This window comes from Sinocyclocheilus anshuiensis, unplaced genomic scaffold (assembly GCF_001515605.1).
Source record: "Sinocyclocheilus anshuiensis isolate Anshui unplaced genomic scaffold, SAMN03320099.WGS_v1.1 scaffold773, whole genome shotgun sequence".
Lineage (NCBI taxonomy): Eukaryota > Metazoa > Chordata > Actinopteri > Cypriniformes > Cyprinidae > Sinocyclocheilus > Sinocyclocheilus anshuiensis.
In genome coordinates, this window is record NW_015539930.1 from 2,193,309 (window position 1) to 2,216,533 (window position 23,225).

At 37.0% G+C, this 23,225-nt stretch overlaps 1 protein-coding gene across 3 annotated transcripts in view; it reads left to right on the top strand.

The window, feature by feature from the left end:
• Positions 1-23,225, top strand: part of myo9aa (myosin IXAa) — a 143,366-nt gene that overhangs the window by 62,047 nt on the left and 58,094 nt on the right. The window lies entirely within an intron of this gene.

Consider the following 23,225-nt stretch of genomic DNA (forward strand, 5'->3'; position numbering starts at 1 on the left):
TTCGTTCAAGAACGCCGATTCATCCAGTAATGAAACAAGTACATCTTGAGTGAGTCATTTAATCATTAATTCATAAATTACATGTGATTTTGTTTAGTTGTCTAATGTTTTTTCTTCAGAATCATGAGAGAACCACAACTTCCATTGGGGAAAAAAAAAACTAAATTTATCCAGAATCATGCAGTTCTATTTTACACACAAACAGCTCTTAAAGAGTCTAGTTTTTATTTAGCCTGTTGATTTTTGTTCATGTAGAATTGTTAAAGTGAAAAATATTTGCATATTGCTTTGTCGAGACTTTCCATACTGGTCACTGAGAGTTCAGAGTGCACTAGGCAGATACCTGTAATGCTCAGTAGGACACTAGAGGGAATCCCTGTGTTTGTCTCATTGTCACATCTAATCAGATTGGTCTCCTTTCTCAGAGTTCCAAGTGGGATGTTTTACCAAAGTATGTTGGTTTCCCCCTCCCCCAGCCGCCAGCCGGCCCCATGTGATTAATGTGGGCTGTGTTTCTGGTCACCACCTGTTTCTTAGCAAGCAATAGCGCAGAACTGCAATGCAGCCCTAAAGCTGTACTGTTTACAGTTTTAGACCACACTTATGCAATGCGTGGGCGACCATGTATATTTAAAGAGATAGCATACCCAAAAACTAGGGCTGCACGATATTGGAAAAAACTCACATTGCGATATTTTTGTTTCTGCGATATATATTGCGATATGAAAAAAAAAAAAAAAAAAAACGAGTAAATCGGCATAGGAAATAAACAAATTACAATCATAGATACCTGTAAAAAAAACCAAAAACTAGCCACGTGTACTGTGCTAGACTAACTGAGACTTGTCATGGCACTTGTATACTGTTGTTCTCTCGTTGGTCTGATTGCTTCTATTGTTCTCATTTGTAAGTCGCTTTGGATAAAAGCGTCTGCTAAATGATTAAATGTAAATGTAGATAAATAACAGAACACAGATACAAATGAAATAAGCAGTGCTTTATATTTTTCAGGTAAGTCTAACAGTATTCAGGTACAGAAATTGAATAATCAAATGTAAAATAACACTGCATAGTTTTCACTATAAATTAAATCTAACAAATCTGTGTGAAAGTTACAAAAGTGATTTTTCTTTGTGTTTTGTTGTTTGATTAACGTTCATGACAGAGAAAGCAACAGGAACATTAAACTGCTGTGAACCGATATACTGTTACACATCCATTTTCTTTTTTTAATTGTTTCCCTTCACCTAAGCCATAAGCATCTGTGTTTACAAGGATACTTGCAGAGCACAGTATTTCAGGCACAAATAGATGCAGAAGTGAACAGTAATCAGTGTTGACGTGCATCTGCGTGGCTCTCACTGTGTCTACACCGGACGCGAGCGGCGCAACGTGACAAAATACAATAGAACCCATAATAATCAGTGATGTCTGTCTACACTTTATGCGGGGCGGCACGACACGACAAATCGCCGACAGTAAACTGATGCCGCGTTCTATTTATGACGTACTGACACAAAGTTCAAATGATTGGCAACGGTCGCTTTGTCGTGTCCAGTGTAGACAGACTTTGGGGCCGTTCACATGTCGCGCCTAAAACGCGTGGGAAAATGGCAGTCGCGCCGCTTTCTTCTTCTTTCCAAAGCGCTCTGGAGCTTGCGCTTTCGTGGCGTCTGCCGTTGCTAAGCGATCGTGACCTGCGCTCTCTGCGACGACGCTGAAGTTTCAACAAAGGATAAATGGATTTCCAGCACTGAAAATCCCTTGCAGTAGCTCTGCTACTACATTTATTTAAAATGGGTATCTCTGTACAGCTGTTGCGCCCGGTGTAGACATCGTGTCTGTGTGTGAGCAAAGAAAACAATCAGTATAAATAAAACGATCAGTATACTAAACATCGCACATCCTACGATGTGACTATCGCTGATGCGCACATCACGATATTGATGCTGAAATGATATGCAGCCATACCAAAAACCAAAAGATTCTGTCATTGTTTTCTCACCCTATGCTGTTCTCATGGTATATATTGTTCTGCTATTATTACCAAAACAATTAATGTTTATAGAATGGAACAGCAGCTGTGAAATTCTTCAAAATAACTTGTTTTTGTTCCACAGAAGGAATGGCATGAATGTTTAAATGATAGATTTTGCAACATTTCATTCATGCTCAAAAGTAGTTAAATTTCAGAAGAAATCACATTTTGAAAAAAAATTCTGTCATGTACTCGCCCACATGTCATTCCAAAACTGGATGACTTTTTTTTTCTTCTGCATTGTTTTGTCTTTTTTTTAGCTCCATGCAATGAAGGTCATTGAGGTCCATTGTTGTTTTTGACCCAATTTACTTTTATTGCATGGGGAAAAACAGTCAAATCATTCAAAATACCAAAAACTGATATTAGAAAAGAGTAAGAAGTCTTCATATATACTCTTTGCTCTTTAATAATTAGTTTAATACAACTGTGCAGCTCGCTGGATTGAATTGTAAGGGTAGTGTTCTGCTGTTCAGGGTAAATAGTTATGTTTCTGGTTTGGAAATGCTCCAAACTAAATCGTACTGATCTGTAGAGTTGGACAGAAGTTTGTGGACATGATCCAGCCCTGCCCTGTCAAGCCTGATAACATAGCTTCTTTGGATTTCGAAGATATTTAAGGCTTTATAGGGATACAGTAGCCATTTTCTTTAGACTTTAAGCCATCTTGAGGATTTAGTTGTATCTGATAAAGAACTGCAGAAGAAAACTTGCTAATGTAGTCAAATTCAGCTGGTAAATCATGGGAGAATTATTAGGCTGATAATGATGCCATATTTATGGTCATCTGTTTTGGTGTACATTGAAAACGGTTTTAGCACCACTCATTGGTGAAAGACTTAGAAAGTGCCACAAAACATGCAATAATAATAAAATACAACACATTTTGAGCAAAACAAATTTTTTATTTAGAATGAAGTTTTTAAGACATTTTGGTTATTGAATGAAAGACATTTATAATTATTTCTGTCAAATCTGTCAGCTCAGCCACCATTTTGGATGAATTACTCATTGAGCCTATCACAATGCATTCTGGGATTCCTTGCTTTACTGAAACTGCTGTCTTGAAAACAAGACTCCCATTCTACACTGAAAGATATTGCTTTGAGAAGTAGCTTTTTTCTATATAGCTCCCTTTCAGGCCATTTTTTTAAAGTTGTGGGAGTCTTCCTTCCTGGTAAATTGCGCTTGGTTTGAGACGTGTCAGGTAGACAGTTTATGGAGATCTGTGGTTTATTTTTCATCTCCTGTCCGTTAGGGGCCATATGCTACATTCCTGGATGTGTTTGGGAAGCTCCTCTTCACGTTCTGCTGCAGTCTGGTCTGGCTTTCCTCTTCCTGCTCCCACACGTGTCCACAGCCTGTCAGCGTCTTTAGGCCGTAGCTACGGCTATTGTTTAAACAGGGCTGAGGGTGTGTGCAGTTTAAGCGGCCGAGGCCATCAACGAAAGAGCTCATTCCTGCTTAATGTGGTGCTGACGCTGCAAATGTCACGTGAGTGTAACCGTGATAGAGACGGTAATCCAAGAGTTGTACCCATTGACAAATTTCTACCAGTTTATCGTGTCTACCGATAACTTGGCATTGTAGAATATTGTTGGCCACATTTGTAAGTCACTTTTGATACAAGTGTTAGCTAAATGTATTGCGCTGTAAACTGAACCAAAAGGGTTCAAGATCTAAAATCCCAATGTGAATATGAGAGGTAGATCCTCATTTGAGTTCATTAAAGAAGGAGGTGTGAAGTTCTATTAGCAGCAGAACATGGGTAAGTTTTCTGGACATTTATGGAATTTTTGGGACTTTTTTGGAGTCAAAAGGCATTGCTTGCTAGTTAGCAGTTTTTCTACAGATAACTTGGCATTGTAGAATATTGTTGGCCACATTTGTAAGTCACTTTTGATGCAAGTGTTAGCTAAATGTATTGCGCTGTAAACTGAACCAAAAGGGTTCAAGATCTAAAATCCCAATGTGAATATGAGAAGTAGATCCTCATTTGAGTTCATTAAAGAAGGAGGTGTGAAGTTCTATTAGCAGCAGAACATGGGTAATTTTTCTGGACATTTATGGAATTTTTTGGACTTTTTTGGAGTCAAAAGGCATTGCTTGCTAGTTAGCAGTTTTTTATCTGTTTACTTTTTCTTTGAGATCTAAGAAAAAGCTATATGCATTTGTTATTTTTTTTTTCTTTCTGTTTCTGTAAGGTTGTAAGAGGTCTACTTTCAGCTGTACTTTTTTTTTTAGTTACAGTTATTTTTTTCTGTTTGGATGCATAGCATTAAACGCCTAATACACACAATGCTGTAGATCCTCTGTGTGACAAAAGCTCAGTGTTAATGGATTGCCACTCTTGGATCCAGTCCTCTTGCAACAAATCTGCATCATTTTGTGCTATCAGATGCACAGCAGGAGGAAGAATAGTGTCACTCAGATGGGGTCAATCCGCATGACAATGTGCTCTTTTTTCTCATAGGCCGTTTGGGCTGGTGGGTGACTAAAGGAATGGAATAAGCACAGTGGGAATGAGTCAGTGCTCATGGGCCGGTTAACTGTCTCTGAGTGCTGGATCAATGATTTATCTGGACCACTGCACTTCACAGCTTTGGAAACAGCTACCAGATAAACAGTCACCCCTGTCCTCCTCTTTTACTTCCTCCCACCGTGACTGTGCTCTAAGCAATGACCTGTACTCATCATGATATTCCCCCAGCTCCAATTCAGCTCTGAACATGAGCCAGGGACTGGCATATGGTGGAATGCCTAAAGGATATCACATAGTCATTTGTCAAGCATGATTTACTGATATCTAGGTATGAGAATCTCATTGCGGGTGGGCTTATTTGACTTTGGCCTGTAAGCAGCGACCTAATGTAACGATCAACCAAGAATCCTAGAAACCGATCCATTAAGTCCCAATATTGGACAGTAACCTTTATGGTAGGGATATGTTGTGCATCCCACAGTGCTCCAGCATTGTGACGGTGGCTTTTGCATGGACTAGTGTCACGGCCAGCTCGTTCCCGACCGTCACATAAAGAGGTACACACATACAAACGAATTGTTTGACTTGTAAGATTATTTATTCAATAGAAAATGATGTCTAGGGATTTAAATAAACAAAAGAAATGATCAATCCCAGTGGGCAAGAAACATTGATAAATAATAACCAATAAGAAGAAAACAAGTTGGAGCAAATGACTCCTCTGAAGAACTGGGTTCTCCCAGAGGACGTACTGTTGGGCAGTTCAGCCAAACATTTATATTCTCCACTCATGAGTTATCCAATTAACAGTGACGTCACATTCTGATGTTATCCTGCCACCATCAGGTAAAGAAGGAAAAGACGGGGTCATAACACCTCCCTCCTCAAAAAGATTCTGCAAAGAATCAAAGAGAGAATGAGAGGGAAAAACATAAAAGCAACATATGAAGGAACAATACAAAAAGGTCAAAGATATGGTCCCTCTATCCATAAAGCATCCCTCACTCCACCTCCTCTCTCAGCACCTCTGGGCCCTAGAAATGCAAACAGAAGAAAGAAGAGAGAAGCATGCAACAGTGATATCATGATGTTACATTCTAGAAAGAGTGTCAGCTATTATGTTATCCTTCCCTCGTACATGCTTAATTTCCAGGTGAAAAGGCTGTAAAATAAGACTCCACTGCATAAGTCGTTGATTTTGATTTCTCATCCGATTTAGAAAAACCAGAGGGTTATGATCTGTATAAACGATAATTGGGGCAGCAATTGAACCTAAATATACCTCAAAATGTTGTACCGCCAGCACAAGGGCAAGAGCTTCCTTTTCAATAGTTGAGTTAAACCTGTTGATGACGGTTGAACTTCTTTGAAAAATAACTAACAGGATGTTCAACTCTGCTTGAATCTTCTTGCAAGAGAACAGTGCAAGCGCTAGCATCAATTGCAAGACTGAAAAACTTCTTGAAATTTGGAACATTCAAAATTGGTGCATTCGCCAATAAAGCTTTACAATTTTCGAAAGCTTGCTGACATGTCTCAGACCACTGAAAAACAACCTTCGGACTCGATAAATCAGTCAAAAGAGAAACCACACTGGCAAAATTCTGACAAAAACTTATCATTCCGAGAAATCTACGTAACTCACGTCGGTTGGTAGGAGTAGGAAAACTACATATGGCTTGAACTTTAGCACCAATGGGGTTTACATGACCGTTTCCAACGATTTTACCAAAGTATGTAAAAGTCGCTTTTCCAAAGTCAGACTTAGCAAGGTTGATGGTCAAATTAGCCTCCCCTAGACGTAAAAATAAGTCTTTTATTTGGGTAAGATGTTCAGACCAGGAGGAACTATACAAGACGACATCATCAAGATATGCCTCTCATCCAGACATTCCATACAATATACGATTCACCAAAAGTTGGAAAGTAGCAGGGGCATTTTGGACCCCAAAAGGCATTACCGTATACTGCAGGAAGGCATCAGGGGTAACAAATGCAGATAACTATTTTGCTCTAGCAGTTAAAGGCACCTGCCAATACCCCTTCAGAAGGTCAAACTGACTCACATATTGGGCAGAGCCAACATGATCGAGACAGTCATCAATACGAGCTAAAGGGAAACATTCGGGTTTAGTTAAAGAATGAAGTTTTCGATAATCGGTGCAAAATCGATATGATCCATCTGGTTTGTTCACTAAGGGGGAGCTCCATGAACTAAAACTAGATTCAGCCAATTTTTGACCAAGTAAATAGTTCACCTCTCGCTGTAACAATTCTCGTTTTACTGGCTTAACCATATAAGTGCTTTGCTTAACGGGAAAGGAAGTTCCTACATCAGTCATGTTCAATGACAGAGGTACGACCAGGAACATCAAGGAAGAGTGAAGGAAAGGACATTACTAACGCAATAATGTAATTTCTTTCTTTCTCATCCAAATAAGACAAACGACAGGGCAAATCAGCAAGAATTTGAGAGTTCTTAAGTCGTCCATCTACTTTTTCCTGAGAAAGAAGATTCCCATCCTCGTCAAAATTCCTGGAAGAATCACCACTCATACTGCAAGGAGGAGAAGGAACCACAGACTGTTGCTATAGATTAGAAGGATCACATGGTGTCACAATACCAACAGAAGCAGAACTTCCTGAAGCAACATAGGATTTTAACAAGTTAATGTGACAAACCTGAACTTTCCTTCGACGATCAGGAGTATTCAACGGATAATTATTATCTGAAAGACGCTTAGCTATACTATAAGGTCCAGTAAACTTGGCTTGAAACGGGTTAGTAGGAAGAGGTAATAAAGCCAATACCTGATCACCCACCTGAAAACTCCTAAACTTAGCCTTCCTGTCAAAAAGTCGTTGCATTTTTGTTTGAGACTTGCCCAATTTCTTTTGAGCTATAGCCCATGTCTCATAAAGTCTGCAGCGAAACCCACCAACATAGTCTGCAATACATTCTGGAGGCTTAGTAATACACCATTCACCAGCTAAAACAGCAGTAGGTCCTCGTACTGCATGACCAAACACTAATTCATTTGGACTAAAACCCATACTTTCTTGGGTTACTTCACGTATAGCCAGTAACATCCACGGCAGGCCCTTTTCCCAATCCGCATCGAGTTCCACACAGTATGACCTTAAGAGAGACTTCAAGGTTTGATGAAACCTTTCAAGAGCCCCCTGACTCTGTGGATGGTGAGCACTAGGAACATTTGGGTAACTCTAAGTTGACGCAAGGCTTTTGAAAACTGTGTCGACATAAAATTTAAACCCTGATCTGATTGAATAATCTTGGGAATACCAAAGATGGACATGAAATTAGTGAGGGCTTTCAAAATAGACTTAGTGGTGATAGACCTCAGTGGGTAAGCTGCAGGATAACGGATAGTCTGGCACATAATGGTAAGAAGATACTGGTGACCAGCCCTAGACCGTGGCAGAGGACCAACACAGTCAATAATCAAATGTTCAAAAGGGTTGGAAACCACAGGAATTGGCTGTAATAGAGCAACTGGTATTTTCTGATTGGGTTTACCGGTAATCTGACACGTATGACAGGATCGTATATATTTGGCCACATCTCTTTTTACTCTAGGCCAATAAAACTGTTGCATAATACGACCATACGTTTTTCCGGACTCCGGTATGACCAGCAAGTCCTTGGTGAGCCAAATTCAGCACAGGAACTCTAAATGGCAGAAGAACTACAATCTGAGTTTTAGGTTCCACATTATCCTTATGCATAATCCCCATCCTACAAAGAAGACCGTCTTCAAGAAAATAGAAGGAAGAAAGATCATCAGAACCCCTGTTAGACCCTGCTGCAAAAAATAAAGACTTAAGTGTGTCATTGGTCTGTTGTGCTCGAATTAGCTCCTCTCGAGTGATCTGTAAAAGAGAAGTCAAAGAACAATCATCAACATTAGAAAGATCAGTACTAATGTTCTCAGGAGTGGGCATAACCTCAGATGTATCAACAGATTCATTTTTCAGTTCGGTAAATTCTTCCTGATCAGAAGTTGGCAAAGAGTGGACCTTTAAGTCTTTCTGTTCGAAACATTTAGAGACATCAGATTTTAATTCATGGTCATCAACAGCAGGAAAGAGGGTGTCATTGAGTGGAACCTCGTCATCCTGATTTTCAGATAGTCGTTTAGCCATCGATCAGGTGACTGCACAAGCTGGGAACAAATCAGAGAATTCTTTATGGTCTTCAGCATCAGATTTTCTGGGTACAGATACTACTATGGGTGGAGCTGCCACATTACTCTCTCCCCAAACATTTCCCCCAGCTAAATAATTTCCAAGAATAAACGTAATCCCAGGAACTGGAAGTGCAGAACAGACACCAACTGCAACATCGCCAGATACTATGACAGAGGAAAGATGGATTCGATGCAAAGGCACTTCAACAAACCCCATCTCAAAACCCTGTACCAATACATGAGTTCCAGTAGCCGTTTCAGAAGTTAAAGGCAAAATTCCTTATCTTATTCCACAAGAAATGACTGCGCAGCTCCCGTATCTCTGAGAATATGCACTGACATAATTTCCTTCGAACCAGATAAAGACCGTTCCTTCAGTGATAAAGGGTGCATAATCAACAGAGCGAAGAACATTCACTTGTGAATGGGGATGTAGCAACTAAAGCAACAGGTTTTGAAAGTCTTCCTTTTTTCTTAAGAACAAGACAATCAGATATCTTATGGCCAGGTTTTTTACAATAAAAGCATACCATATCTTTTGAAAATGCAGCCTTAGACTTCTTAACTACTGCCACTTTCATGTTTTGCCCCATCACAAAAGGCTTTTTCTTGACTTCAGAGCAAAACTTGGACTTACTCATGTCGTTTTTAAGGTTGACTGAACTGAATAATCCACGATGGGTTAACACAAACACATCAGCCATAACAGCAGCTTCAGAAAGTTCACTCACCTTGTGTTCAGTGAGATATGTAGCCACAGCATGAGGAACACAGTGCTTAAACTCCTCCAAAAGCACCAATTCTCTTAACTGCTCTTTAGTGGTGATTTTCATTGAAGTACACCATCGATCAAATAGATTATCCTTTTCCCTTGCAAATTCAACATAAGTGCATTCATCATTTTTATTAAAACTCCTAAATTTTTGGCGATACGCTTCAGGCATGAGTTCATATGCCTTTAACACAGCAGATTTCACAATATCATACTCGCCACTCTGTTCCAGGGTGAGAGCAGAATAAACTTCCTGGGCTTTACCTGTGAAAACGCATTGTAACAAAGTCCAAAACTTTTTCGGCCATTTCAAAGATAAAGCAACACGTTCAAAGTGACAGAAATATTTCTCTATTTCCTTTTCAGAAAATGGCGGAACTAATCTCACATTCTTGTGAACATCAAACACAGGTTCATAATCAGCCAACAGATGCGATTTAACAAAAGGCACATCAACTCACGGAGTTTCCGCTTTTTTTGCTTCTAACTCCAACTCCAACTTCTTTAACTGAAACACTCTATCTTCCCTCTTTCTCTCCAACTCAAGTTCCAATTTTTTGTACAGATAATTGTTGCTCTAATTTCCTTGCTGCAAATTCTCTTTCTACCTCTCTCTCTCTCATAGCGTGATCCTCACGCTCAGCACGGATTTTCGCCGCATCTAAATACAGCTGTTTCTCTTGCAATGACATATTTCAAAATTTCAACATTAACATCACAAGGAGAAAACACCGAAGATTCACTTGGAGCAATATACTCAGCTCTTACCTCTAAAACTCCTCTATCCACGAGTGATCGTTTCAAAGTTGTCACGAGCATTTCCTTCAGTTCCTTATCTTGAGTAGTAAGATCAATACTAAAGTGTTCGGCAATTTGTAATAATTGCTCCTTTGTACACCTCTCAAGTAAAGATTCCGAGGGACAAGCGAAGAAATTTTCGAGCACAGAAGACATCTTCGTTGTAACACACACCTATGCAACAACACAAACAAACAGCTCACGCAAGCGAGATTGTCATGTTTACTAGAACTACACCTCCCATAAGCCACTGCTTCAAAAAGGAACTACGTCATTCTGTTACGTAACCTACTCATTCACAAAAACTTCAAAGACTTACCACAAGTCAAAACACATTGTAGGTTCACGGGAAGGAAAAGAACGCACTAAAAAAAACACAAACGTATCTATTCACAAATTTTGCTGAATAGGTTCACCTTCGTGAACTGAGACACTCCAGCTCCTATCTGAAAGAAAACACTAACTAATTCCTATCTAGTCTTCGGGGATGTACCGGGCTCGAGGCGACATTAAACGCTAAAACTCAGTGACGATCAGTCAAACTGAAAGTCCGAAAGCATACCCCCGACAGAGATTTAAATCTCCACCCAGAATAACCCTCAAAAACAAAAAAAGACAAAATAATAAACAAAACAACAACCAGTGTTCTGTCGGAAGGATTGTATACACAACCCAGCTGGACACACTCTTCCTAACCGGAGTTCTCATTCAAAAAGGTGACCATTCACAAAAATAATCACATAGCTACTCACCAACATTTCCTACTCCAAAGGATCGCAGACGAGCCACCCAATTTATGTCACGGCCCACTCGTTCCCGACCGTCACATAAAGAGGTCCACGCATACAAACGAATTGTTTGACTTGCAAGATTATTTATTCAATAGAAAATTATCTGTTACAGAAATATAACACAATGTCTAGGGATTTAAATAAACAAAAGAAAATATCAATCCCAATGGGTAAGAAACGTTGATAAATAATAACCAACAAGAAGAAAACAAGTTGGAGCAAATGACTCCTCTGAAGAACTTGGTTCTCCCACAGGAAGTACTGTTGGGCAGTTCAGCCAAACATTTATACTCTCCACCCATGAGTTATCCAATTAACAGTGACGTCACATTCTGATGTTATCCTGCCACCATCGGGTAAAGAAGGAAAAGACGGGGTCATAACACTAGGAACATTTACATTTTCTTCAGATCTAATTTGATGTAACTATCTTGCTTATCATTTATCATGTCAGATGTAACGTTGAGCACCCTAAACCATTAGTGTCGTTTTAGGAGAGACAGAATGGCAGAGCTAGAGTAGTGTGCTGTCTAAACAGCGGTTTGGGGTCATGCTGTCCAGCTGTCAATAACGAATGGGTTTATTGATGCATTAGCAGAGAGTACAGTCCTAATAGCCTCAGTCTTCCTGCCTGAAAAGGCAGCACCCCTCATTTCTGATTAATGGATCATTAGAAGCCAGAGCTTTATCAGTCACACTGATCAACACTGGCTGTTCTATTAAAGTTTGCATAGCACCCATAAAACATTAGCATTTATTTCGTGACTGTAAAGTCAATGAAATAGTGTTGTCTGATTTTATAATTGAAAGATAACTACTTCTGTGTTGTTCATGAAGTGAAATACTACTTAAGGCCACTGTATAGTAGTGTAGTCAACAATAGGGCCTTTCGCACCGCTTTAGTTCCAGAACTAAATGTACAGTACTAAAGTACTGGGACGATTTTGCGCTGGTACTATGAAAAGGTTCCTGCGGTGCGAAAGGCCCTAATGGCAACAGGACATGGACAGCTTGGTCTTTCCTGACTCTCTTTCGTATGATCACTAAAGGTACTTGCTGTTTGTAGCGTGATGATTTGATCTAAGGTCAGTTAATATAGCATTTTTAGGTCCTAATGGACACGTTTCCTAATTTGTAACAACATTCAGCTGGGATAATGTAATATCCTCATCACTGAGGAAACCTTTCCAAGAAACCTCATGAAGAGCAGAGAGACGGCTCCCTCAGTGAGTTTTCCTTTGGCCTCTGAATCTGAAGAGTACAGCTCGCTCCTGTTACATCGCCTTGAGAAAACAGTACGCCATTGTTTGCTGCGGAATGCACAGGGAATTTTGTGTCCAAAAAAAGGAGGCTTAGCTTAAACCTGACCCCTTCATTGTTTATTATTCACCTTTCGTCATGTTTACTTTGTTGTTTGGGTCAAAAAAAAAAAAGCCATTTTGCATCAAGACCAAATTTTAATTTTGTGAGGATCACTCTTTGAAAGTTTGGCCTTCGAAAATAATGGCTCCATATGCATGAAATCCTGCCTCTCACCCACTTAGGAAACAAAATACTCTTACAATTTGAAATAAGAGACTATTGGATTGTGTGTGTCTGTGTGCGTGATCGTCTTTTTTTTTTTTGGTGGCTGTTTTCCTCACATGACTCTCTTGAGATGCTTCAGTGCAGCTGGAATTAGGAAATATAATACTACACGTACTTGAATACTGTATTGACCTATTGTGAAAATGTTAACTTTTTTATAGTTGTGCTAAGCAACTTTGTCCAGATCAATAATTGTTCAAAATACATTTAAAAAGCAATTTATACATATTTTACATTTTTGGGTGACAAAGTAAAAAAGTTTAGAGTTTAAAAGTTTAAAAAAATAATAATAAAATAAATAAAATAAAAATAAACTCTTTAAAATTATTAAAGCTAATGTGCAGTAATATACAGGAAAAATAAAAAAAGGAAACAACTTGATCATTTGATACAGTAGGTAAAAATAACATTCATTACATGGCAATGTTGTAAAATGCCATGTGGTACAACCTCTGCAAAAATGTATATGAATTTTTAGTTCTTGATATTTGTTTAAAAATAAATGAAGAAATAAAATAAAACCTGAATTTTTTTTATTTTTTTATTTAACATTTGTAAACACGTATTCAAAGTGTAAAAATACTGCATTTGACATCTAAACTTTTTTTTTTAAATGGTATAAAAGTTTTTCAGAGCCATATGAAATTAGTGTGACTTCAAATATTACATTTCTTACAACTTGGATAAGTGAGCACCACCTCATTTTTTTATACCAAAAAGGTTAACATAATGCTGCAGTATATAGTCCATCACCACTGTCATATTGACTAGCTAAATATGATCAACAAACATATTTCACTTGACATTTGAGAGTCTCTGTAAATTGTCATTGAGCTTGTATGGCTCTGACTCTCATGTGGTGACAGCAGCTGTTTGTGGCCACCCACATCCTGGCACGGTCATCAGCTGCGCTAATTTTAGGCTCTTTACATGTCAGGAAGAATGGTAAACCTGCAAGCCTTTCATCGCAGACCTTGATTGGAATTTGACATAAGTTTCCACCCAAAGCTTAAAAACAAACCCAGCAAACCATCTATTAAGCGTTTTTTGGATCCTCTGTGCACCTGTTTTGAAAGATTCCTTCTGTAAATCATCAACAAAGCATTAAAGCTCTCAGGATGAAGTATGCCTAAATGAGGGGCTGAAGACTCTGGCCTCTTCTTACTTTGTTGACACAGTTTCATAGCCGTTAGAATGACATGAACACATCAGAATCTGTGGTATGTGCTATTGTAGTCTTGAGATACTGAGCCTGTTATAAGTATTTGGGCAAGTATCTTCGGTGCTTTAACAAAATAAATTACCCTAAAATTAAAATGTTGTTTATGTACTCATGTAACCCTCATGTTGTTCCAAATCTGTATGATTTTTCTTTCTTTCATGTAGCACCAAAATAAATGTTAGCCATGATGTTCATGATCCTATTTTCCATGCAATTATAATGTGGTCATGCTACATCAAGTACAAAAAAGTACCATAAAAGTATTTTCCGTAAAAGTGGTCTATAATAGTGGCTTTTTATTATGAGGCTTAATGGGTTCTTAGCTAAGTGGGCTTATTAAGGTCAGTGGCAGTGTTCCTAATAAGCATTATTCCAAATAACGCTAACTAATAATATTAATTCAACCAAACAACTACACTGTAAAAAAATTAATAAAATAATAAAAATAAATAAATTCATAAAATAAAAATAAATGAAGAATAAAATAATTTAAAAATAAAAAGATGAGTTTTCTTAAAAAATAAATCAACTAGCGGCAGAGTTGTAGTTGTGCCAATTAATTTTTGATAGTCTGGTTGTTCACCCAAACGAACATTTTAAGATAAATCAAAAGCTTACTAATCTAACTTTAAGAAACAATTTTTCACAGCTAAGTGAAGTCCACTAAACTCAAAATTGTTTAGCAGTTGGTTGAGTACATTCTGTTGAACAAACCTAGCCTAAACACTAATTACTGTAATGGTGACTTAAAATAAAACACAATCAAACCCCAAAGTGAATGTTTTATCCTTTATTCTTCTAAAAGACGATTAAATGTACACATCCTCATAACTCCCCATGTTTTGACCAAACACACAAAATGAAATGAAGTGGACAAATAGTTCTCCAAAAGGCATGCTTAGTAATACATGCAACAGTATGAGGTTCAATGTGCTTAGCGTTATACATTATTACAATATTTATATTTCATAAATACATTCCATATTAAAATGTGAAAATGTTAATCCTGAAATCAAGTCAAGACCAGCTGTGATAATAATAGTGGCAGTTTTAAGCAAGGTGGAATTATTCTGATTAAAATTATCAAAAAAAAAAAAAAGATATAAAAATAAAAAATATATGTTTGTGAAAAATTTCCCACAGTGCTCCAGCATTGTGATGGTGGCTTTTGCATGGACTAGGAACATTTACATTTTCTTCAGATCTAATTTGATGTAACTATTTTGCTTGTCATTTATAATGTCAGATGTAACGTTGAGCACCCTAAACCATTAGTGTGTTTTTTTATAAGTGCTCTGTTCAAGCAGTTGGCTCTTTATTCACCTTTTTAAAAGTATCTTATTTTATTTTATTAACTTATTCTTCATTTCTATTATGTATGTACATTTTTATTTGTTTCTCCTCTGTGAATACATACATGTATGTCTCTTCTGCAAATCACACTTTTTAAAAGGGGCTACACAAATAAAGCTTTCCTTAAAGTGTGCAGACTAGGCTTAACACATTACAAACTGATAAACACAAATCATCCTATGAGTGAATTCCGCCTCAAGAAGTAATAATCAGCAATACAAAACTTGGTCTCTGTATATTATTGTCTTCAGACTGAATCATGAAGGAATTTAATTCTTAAAACTTTAACAATTGAATAATTTATTAACATTTTTACATTGATAGGGCCCTATGAAATGTGTTAATTTATCAGAAATTTTAGATTTTACATTTATGATTTAATAATTTTTTTTAAATCGAAAATGGTGGTAATCAAATGAAGGCATAAAACATTAACATTTTAATTTATCTTTTAAAACAATTAAATGAAAATGAATTTTTTTTTGTAAACAAAGTGCTGCACAACCAAAGTCTACTGTTATAATTAAAACAGAAGAAAAAAATTATTAACAAGACAGGGATTTTAATGTATAATAGTAATGTATTTCTGCCACAATATCTACACAATCTTTTATTTTGATGGGTTGTTGTGAAGACTTTTGAGTTTCTGTGTGCATTTAATGATTTTTTAAAATCAAATGAAATGGTGACATCATGTGCACTTGAAACTGTGGCACTGACAGAACATGCAGAATTCATATTTAAATAGCAGTCTTTTGCACTTTAATATTCATAATAATCTGATTACGTGTACATCCCTCATTTTGATTTATTAATTCAAATTTGGCAAATTCCGTGACATTCTGTTTTATACTGTAAATTCCATTTTTATGATTTCACGACTGCGTCCTCATTTTCCACATCATGGAAATTTAAGGACATAAATGTGCTCATTTTCAGCTCTGTCTGTTGCAATACTGAATGTCTCCCATTAAATGAAAGATGCCTCTGATATGTGACTCAAGTACACAAGACTGATCATCACTCACATGAACACAGACCCTCGTTTCACATCCCTGACTAATTGCTGCAAGGCACCACTGCTTAGACATGGAACGCTATTGACATTTGAGTGATGCTTCCCCTCTAGCTCTGTCTTGAGGCATCATAAGTCTCTCTTTCTGTTTCACAGAACTGTTCGAACTGTCCTGAGCTTGTTCTCGGTAGCAGGCGCGTGAGGCGTCTTCTTCTTCTTCTTGCTTTACGGCGGATCGCAGACTTATAAGTGCATTACCGCCACCTATCTCTCAAATGGACCATTGACACTCTAATGCACTTACCGCAAGGTTTAATTTGGTTTTGTTTGTGTATGTTTTTTTGTTTGTTTTATTTTATGTTTTAGCCGTGATTCCCATTCACCTCCATTATAAGACTGGCAGACTGCAACGGTTTGTGTTAAAAATCTTCGTTTGTGTTCTACTGAAGAAACAAAGTCACCTACATCTTGGTTGCCCTGGGGGTAAGCAGATAAACATCAAATTTTCATTTTTGGGTGAACTTTGAAATATATAACTTTGGGTGATCCCTTTAAAGGGGTCATATGATGCGATTTCAAGTTTTCCTTTCTCTTTGGAGTGTTACAAGCTGATTGTGCATAGATAAGATCCCTGAAGTTGCAAAGACTAAAGTCTCAAAACCAAAGAGATATTCTTTATCAAAGTTAAGACTCTGCCACGCCCCCCTGTCTGGTCACGGGACTCTGTTCCCCTTTCAGGCTGTCTTTACATTTATTTTGAAAGATGAAGCTCGCGATTATGGTAAGGGGCGTTACATTTCCGACGAGTGCTTGCGGTGTTCGGCCAATCACAATGCACTGGGTCAGCTGGCCAATCAGAGCAGACTGTGCTTGTCGGAAGGAGGGACTTTGTAGAAAACGAAGCATTTGACAGAGGCGGGGCATAGAGGACCTACAATAATGTACATTATTTGAAAAATAATGTGTTTTTTGAACATTAAAGCATGTCAACATATTCTGTTACACCAAATACACAAAATAATGATCTTTAAAAAAGCATCATATGACCCCTTTAAGTACGTTGAGTGAATCATATGTCATTTCAAAACATGAAGCTTTCTTAGAGGACCTTTATCTCAAAGCAACAGTGTTGTTATCATTAGCTTAAATTAATTGAAATAAAGCCAAAATAAAATAAGATGCAAGATGAAACACTTGATGAAAATTAAGAAATGCTTGCTTGGCCCAAGTTCAAGTACTAAAATTATTAACTGAAATAAAACTAAAACTAAACTGAGAAAAAAAAACCTACTAAAAAGTACAAAAAAATTTCAAATAAAAGATGTATTAAAAAAAAAAAAAAAGTGTGATAGTCACAGTCATAGCTTAGCAATGATGTACTGTTAACAGAGACAGCCTATGACACGTGTAACTGGCGTGTTTTTGGTCATCAGTGATTTTGGAGGAGTTTTGGGTAAGGCTGGCATTGACCTCAGAGAAATCACAAAGTGCTCAGGCAGGATGATTGTGTCCAGTGGTGTTAGTCAGACTAAACCCACTCCACCGCCGGGGATTGACAGTGTCCAAAACAGCCACACAACAAGTATCTAAGTAACATTTCTGTTGCCACGAAAGTTAAGTGACCCTGTGGAATGACCCCAGTTGATTTATGTAATACTGTCAATTTTTGTGACAGTCACAATTCACCATCAAACTCAGAGGAGTGTGTGTACGCAAAATGAATAAGTAAGAGTTTTTTAATGTTTTTGAAAAAAAGTATTTTATGCTCACCAAGGCTATATGTGACCCTGGACCACAAAACCAGTCATAAGGGTCAATTTTTAGAAAATTGAGATGTATACATCATCTGAAAGCTGAATAAATAAGCTCTCCATTGATGTATGGTTTGTTAGGATAGGACAATATTAGGCCGAGATACAACTATTTGAAAATCTGGAATCTGAGGGTGCAAAACAAATCTAAATATTGAGAAAATCGCCTTTAAAGTTGGAAATGTACTAAATATCTTCATGGAACATGATCTTTACTTAATATCCTAATGATTTTTGGCATAAAAGAAAAATCTATAATTTTGACCCATACAATGTCCAGGGTCACATTTTTTTTTTAATCAAAAATACAGTAGAAACAGTAGTCTTTTAAAATATTATTAGAGTTTAATAGAACAGTTTTCTATTGTAATATATTTTAAAATGTAATGTATGCTGTAAATGTAAAATCCATAAATTATTTTAAATAATATAAAATAATAAAAATATATAAAATGATACAAAAATCTAAATAAATCACTTTAAAATAAATCAAAGATGAAAAATTATATTTGTTTACCTGCATGTAACGTGACCATTGACATCAGAGAACTGAACATATGAATGTTGTTAAATTATTAAAATATTAACATCTCAGGAGATACGTCAAGTACATATTTAAGGTCAAAGGGGTTCAGCTGACAAAAAAATTGGGGAATACTTGATCTATAGAAATAAACTGACTCACAGATATTGTATGTTACACTCGGGCCTGGTTAAGAGAGGCACCTGAGACTCTGTGGTCCCACACACAGTGCAAACACTCTTCGCTCACACATGGAGAGGATTATGGCCTTATCACACTGACACTGTTTTGAGAGTATTTCCCCTATGATGGCTCTCTGGCCAAGAGATAATATTTGCCTGATGCGGTCCATTAGAAGATGTGGCATGTGATCAGAGTGGGTTGTTGTGTGTTTGTGTGAGTGACAGTATGCTCTAATGGTTTCAGTTCTCAGCCCCTGAGATCAGTTCACAAGCTCTTACACTGGTGCTCATCCAAAATATGTTTGCTAAACGTTCCCCCGTGTCTTGTGCCGGGAAAAGCCACAAACTTCCCGTTCCTGCTTTTGATGTCATTTTTTTCTCAGTTCAATGTGTCAGAGCAGATTTTTTTGGCATAAAAGAAAAATCTATAATTTTGACCCATACAATGTCCAGGGTCACATTTTTTTTTTAATCAAAAATACAGTAGAAACAGTAGTCTTTTAAAATATTATTAGAGTTTAATAGAACAGTTTTCTATTGTAATATATTTTAAAATGTAATGTATGCTGTAAATGTAAAATCCATAAATTATTTTAAATAATATAAAATAATAAAAATATATAAAATGATACAAAAATCTAAATAAATCACTTTAAAATAAATCAAAGATGAAAAATTATATTTGTTTACCTGCATGTAACGTGACCATTGACATCAGAGAACTGAACATATGAATGTTGTTAAATTATTAAAATATTAACATCTCAGGAGATACGTCAAGTACATATTTAAGGTCAAAGGGGTTCAGCTGACAAAAAAATTGGGGAATACTTGATCTATAGAAATAAACTGACTCACAGATATTGTATGTTACACTCGGGCCTGGTTAAGAGAGGCACCTGAGACTCTGTGGTCCCACACACAGTGCAAACACTCTTCGCTCACACATGGAGAGGATTATGGCCTTATCACACTGACACTGTTTTGAGAGTATTTCCCCTATGATGGCTCTCTGGCCAAGAGATAATATTTGCCTGATGCGGTCCATTAGAAGATGTGGCATGTGATCAGAGTGGGTTGTTGTGTGTTTGTGTGAGTGACAGTATGCTCTAATGGTTTCAGTTCTCAGCCCCTGAGATCAGTTCACAAGCTCTTACACTGGTGCTCATCCAAAATATGTTTGCTAAACGTTCCCCCGTGTCTTGTGCCGGGAAAAGCCACAAACTTCCCGTTCCTGCTTTTGATGTCATTTTTTTCTCAGTTCAATGTGTCAGAGCAGATTTCGGTAATTGTGATGCATTCGGTTTCTCAGTCGTTTATTCACTTCCCCAGCTTCTCCTATGAGATCAAGACCTTTAACTCAAGACAAAAGCCTTTTGTGTTGTTATTTCATCTGTGGAGAATTTGCTGCTGCCAGTAAGATGGGGTAGCATACATACTGAAGCGCCCTATGAAATCAGTTTTATTTTTTTCCAAAATTCAGTTTTTTCCCGTTTTAATTTTTATGGATTCCATTCTTTTCAGTTTTAATTTTTCTGGACTCCTTTTTAATGATTAAATTAAATGTTATTAATCAAAATGCATGTTTAATTAATTATAATCATGAAACGTATACACTTTAACATCAATTTATTAAAAGTTTTTAAAAAATTACATGTTTAGGGCCCTATGAAATGTTTTATTTTTTCTTACCTTATGTTTTGTTACCATATTCTGTGTTTTAGCATGTCTAATTATTTGAATGTATAAAAACAACTTAATTTATTAACATTTATTTTTACAATAGCTTTATAAAATGTTTTTTTTTTAAATTCTGTGTTGTGTATTTAAAATGTTCTGGTTATCAAGTGAAGGCATAAAACATTAATTTAATTAATCTTTTAATAAATGAAAATTAAACAAACTTTTTTTTGGCAAACAAAGGGAATTTAATAATTTTAGAAGTAGTAGTATTATTCAAGTCAAGTCACCTTTATTTATATAGCACTTTATACAATACAGATTGTGTCAAAGCAGCTTTACAGTGTCCAACAGGAAAATAGTTTGTTAATAATGCAAGAGGACAATAATAATTAGTCATTTTTCCAGCTAAAGTCAGTTCATTGATGATTCAGTGATGTCATCATCCAGTTCAGCTCTCTTCCAATAGTGTCTGTGCAATCAAACCAACAATATTGCCAGAAAAGCAAGCCAATATTGCCGGGGGAGGGTAGTAGTAGTATTACGTACATGATTCTACTGAACATAGTAATATATTTCTGGCACAATGTCTTCAAGTTAAACAACTTTTATTTTGACGGGTTGCCATGAATACCTTTAAATTTCTGTGTGTATATGACATAATGATAGTTTTACTCAAATGAAACCGTAAAATGCTCTTTTACAGTTTTACTACTCTCAGAGTAGTTCTGCAGATGTTCATGTATTTATGTTTTATTTAGTGAGACTGCAGACGCTGAAAACACCGCACAGTATGTGTAGTAAACAAAAAACGCGTGACTGCGCCATTCATTCACACAGAGACACGCAGAACATGCAGGATTCATATTTAAATAGTCATTTTGCAGCTTAATATTTACAGAAAGTGATTTGGTGTCCCTTCAAATAAAGACAGTCACTTGCTTTGTTTCTGAATGAATCAGTTGAATGAATGACTGAATGACTCACTCATTAAGTTTTAGTTTCATATTTAGAATAGCCTATCATTTAATTTAAAGAAAAGAATGAAAAATAATTTCAATATTCTGTAAACCTGTCAATGCCCATTTAAAACCCATGAATCTCATAGCCTTATTTATGCAATTCTAATTGCAGTGTAAATGCATTCATGCCACCTCAGTCTCTGTAAATATACCCTAATACCTCTTCAGATGCAGCTTCTGAAAACAATGTTATGGCCACATTGTAGCCTTAAAAGTTTGTGTCATAAATTCTTTGTTCAATCAAAATATTTCTTTCTAAAGCAATTTTTTTTTTAATGTCAATTCCGTCTATTCACATTTTACACTATAATGACTTCAAATTTGTGGGTAATTTCTCAGATCAAATTGGTGTGCGATTCATTTGATTTGATTCATTAATTGGTACATCATGAAATTAATTAGATTAAAGTTTTTATTTGTTTGCCAGCCCTGATAATAATAATAATAATTATTATTATAAATACCTGTTACAAAGCCTAATATTTTACTCATTTATGAAGCACAGAAGTGCTAACAATGCTTTTGAAAAATGCACCCCTGTACATATGTGAATCTCAGCAGATTTGAATGGCAGCTGTTTCCTGCAGTAACAGGAATGTTGAGTATCAAGAAGTTTGGCAGTCCATCCTCACTCTTTTCTCCATGTCTGTTAAAAGGTTTTTGGCTTCAGCAGGGCTATGATAGGCGTGAAGTATTGCTGTGTCTTTGACTGCACAGGAAGAGTTGAGGGGACACTTTAACGGCTGATTTTTGTCCTCGTCTGACCCGATTTCCTGGAGCGTCCAGGCCTTTTCCATTTAGTGTGTGGAGCGAATGTTGAATTTCTGAAGCACCGTTCATCAATATGTCAGAGGACTAACTGTGCAACATCCACTTGATGTTTGGCAAGTGCTGTTCATTGTAAAGGGCTAAATAGACTTTTCCAACACGGGTTTCAGAGGCCGTTTGCAAAGTTATCTCTGTGTTTGACATAACCTTTTCTAGACGTTCAAGACATTAACATAGCTCGCTAGATGCGTCATGATGGCTGTGAGCACATATGGACTGTTACAGTAGCTCATGGCTGTCAGCTGTACGGCGGTGGTGCCGCCCTACCCAGAATTCCATTTGTCTGTGGCGGAACGGCTTGTCCTTGGTTCCCCTGACAGCCGTAAAACCCACTTTGAAAGTCTGACTCATAACAGGGCAGTGTGTCTGGCGCACTTGGCTGCGAGATTGACCTCTGGAGCGGCCGTGGGTGCCGGGAACGATCGCTGTCCCTCCAGACAAGTTCCACTGAGGAATTTGTTTACTTGTGGTGGAGCTACAAATAACGAGAGCGTTTATGTACAACTGAATAACTTCCTGCTCTCCAGGCAGGCACATAACAAAAACAGGCCAAAAGGGGATGTAGTGGACACTTGACAAATTTAGTGTGGTCTTACAAAACATTTCTTTCTTTCTTGTTGCAATCCACTTATAATGTTAGTCAAGGTGTCTTGCTTCACACTCTTTGTAATTATTTTTCATAACAGTTTTTCACCATCTTACTGACCCTTACAATTGAACAATCTGTGTTTTTAAGACTTCTATAGAATGCGAATGCACTGTTATGGCCAACATCTTCACACATTTACAGTTATGGGGGTTTGTTGGCTTGTCAAACATGTTTTTTCTTGCCTTGTTTTTTCTATAATAGTGTCTTGTAAAGCCTGCATTGCATATTTCAAAAATATCTAATAATTATATATATATCTATATA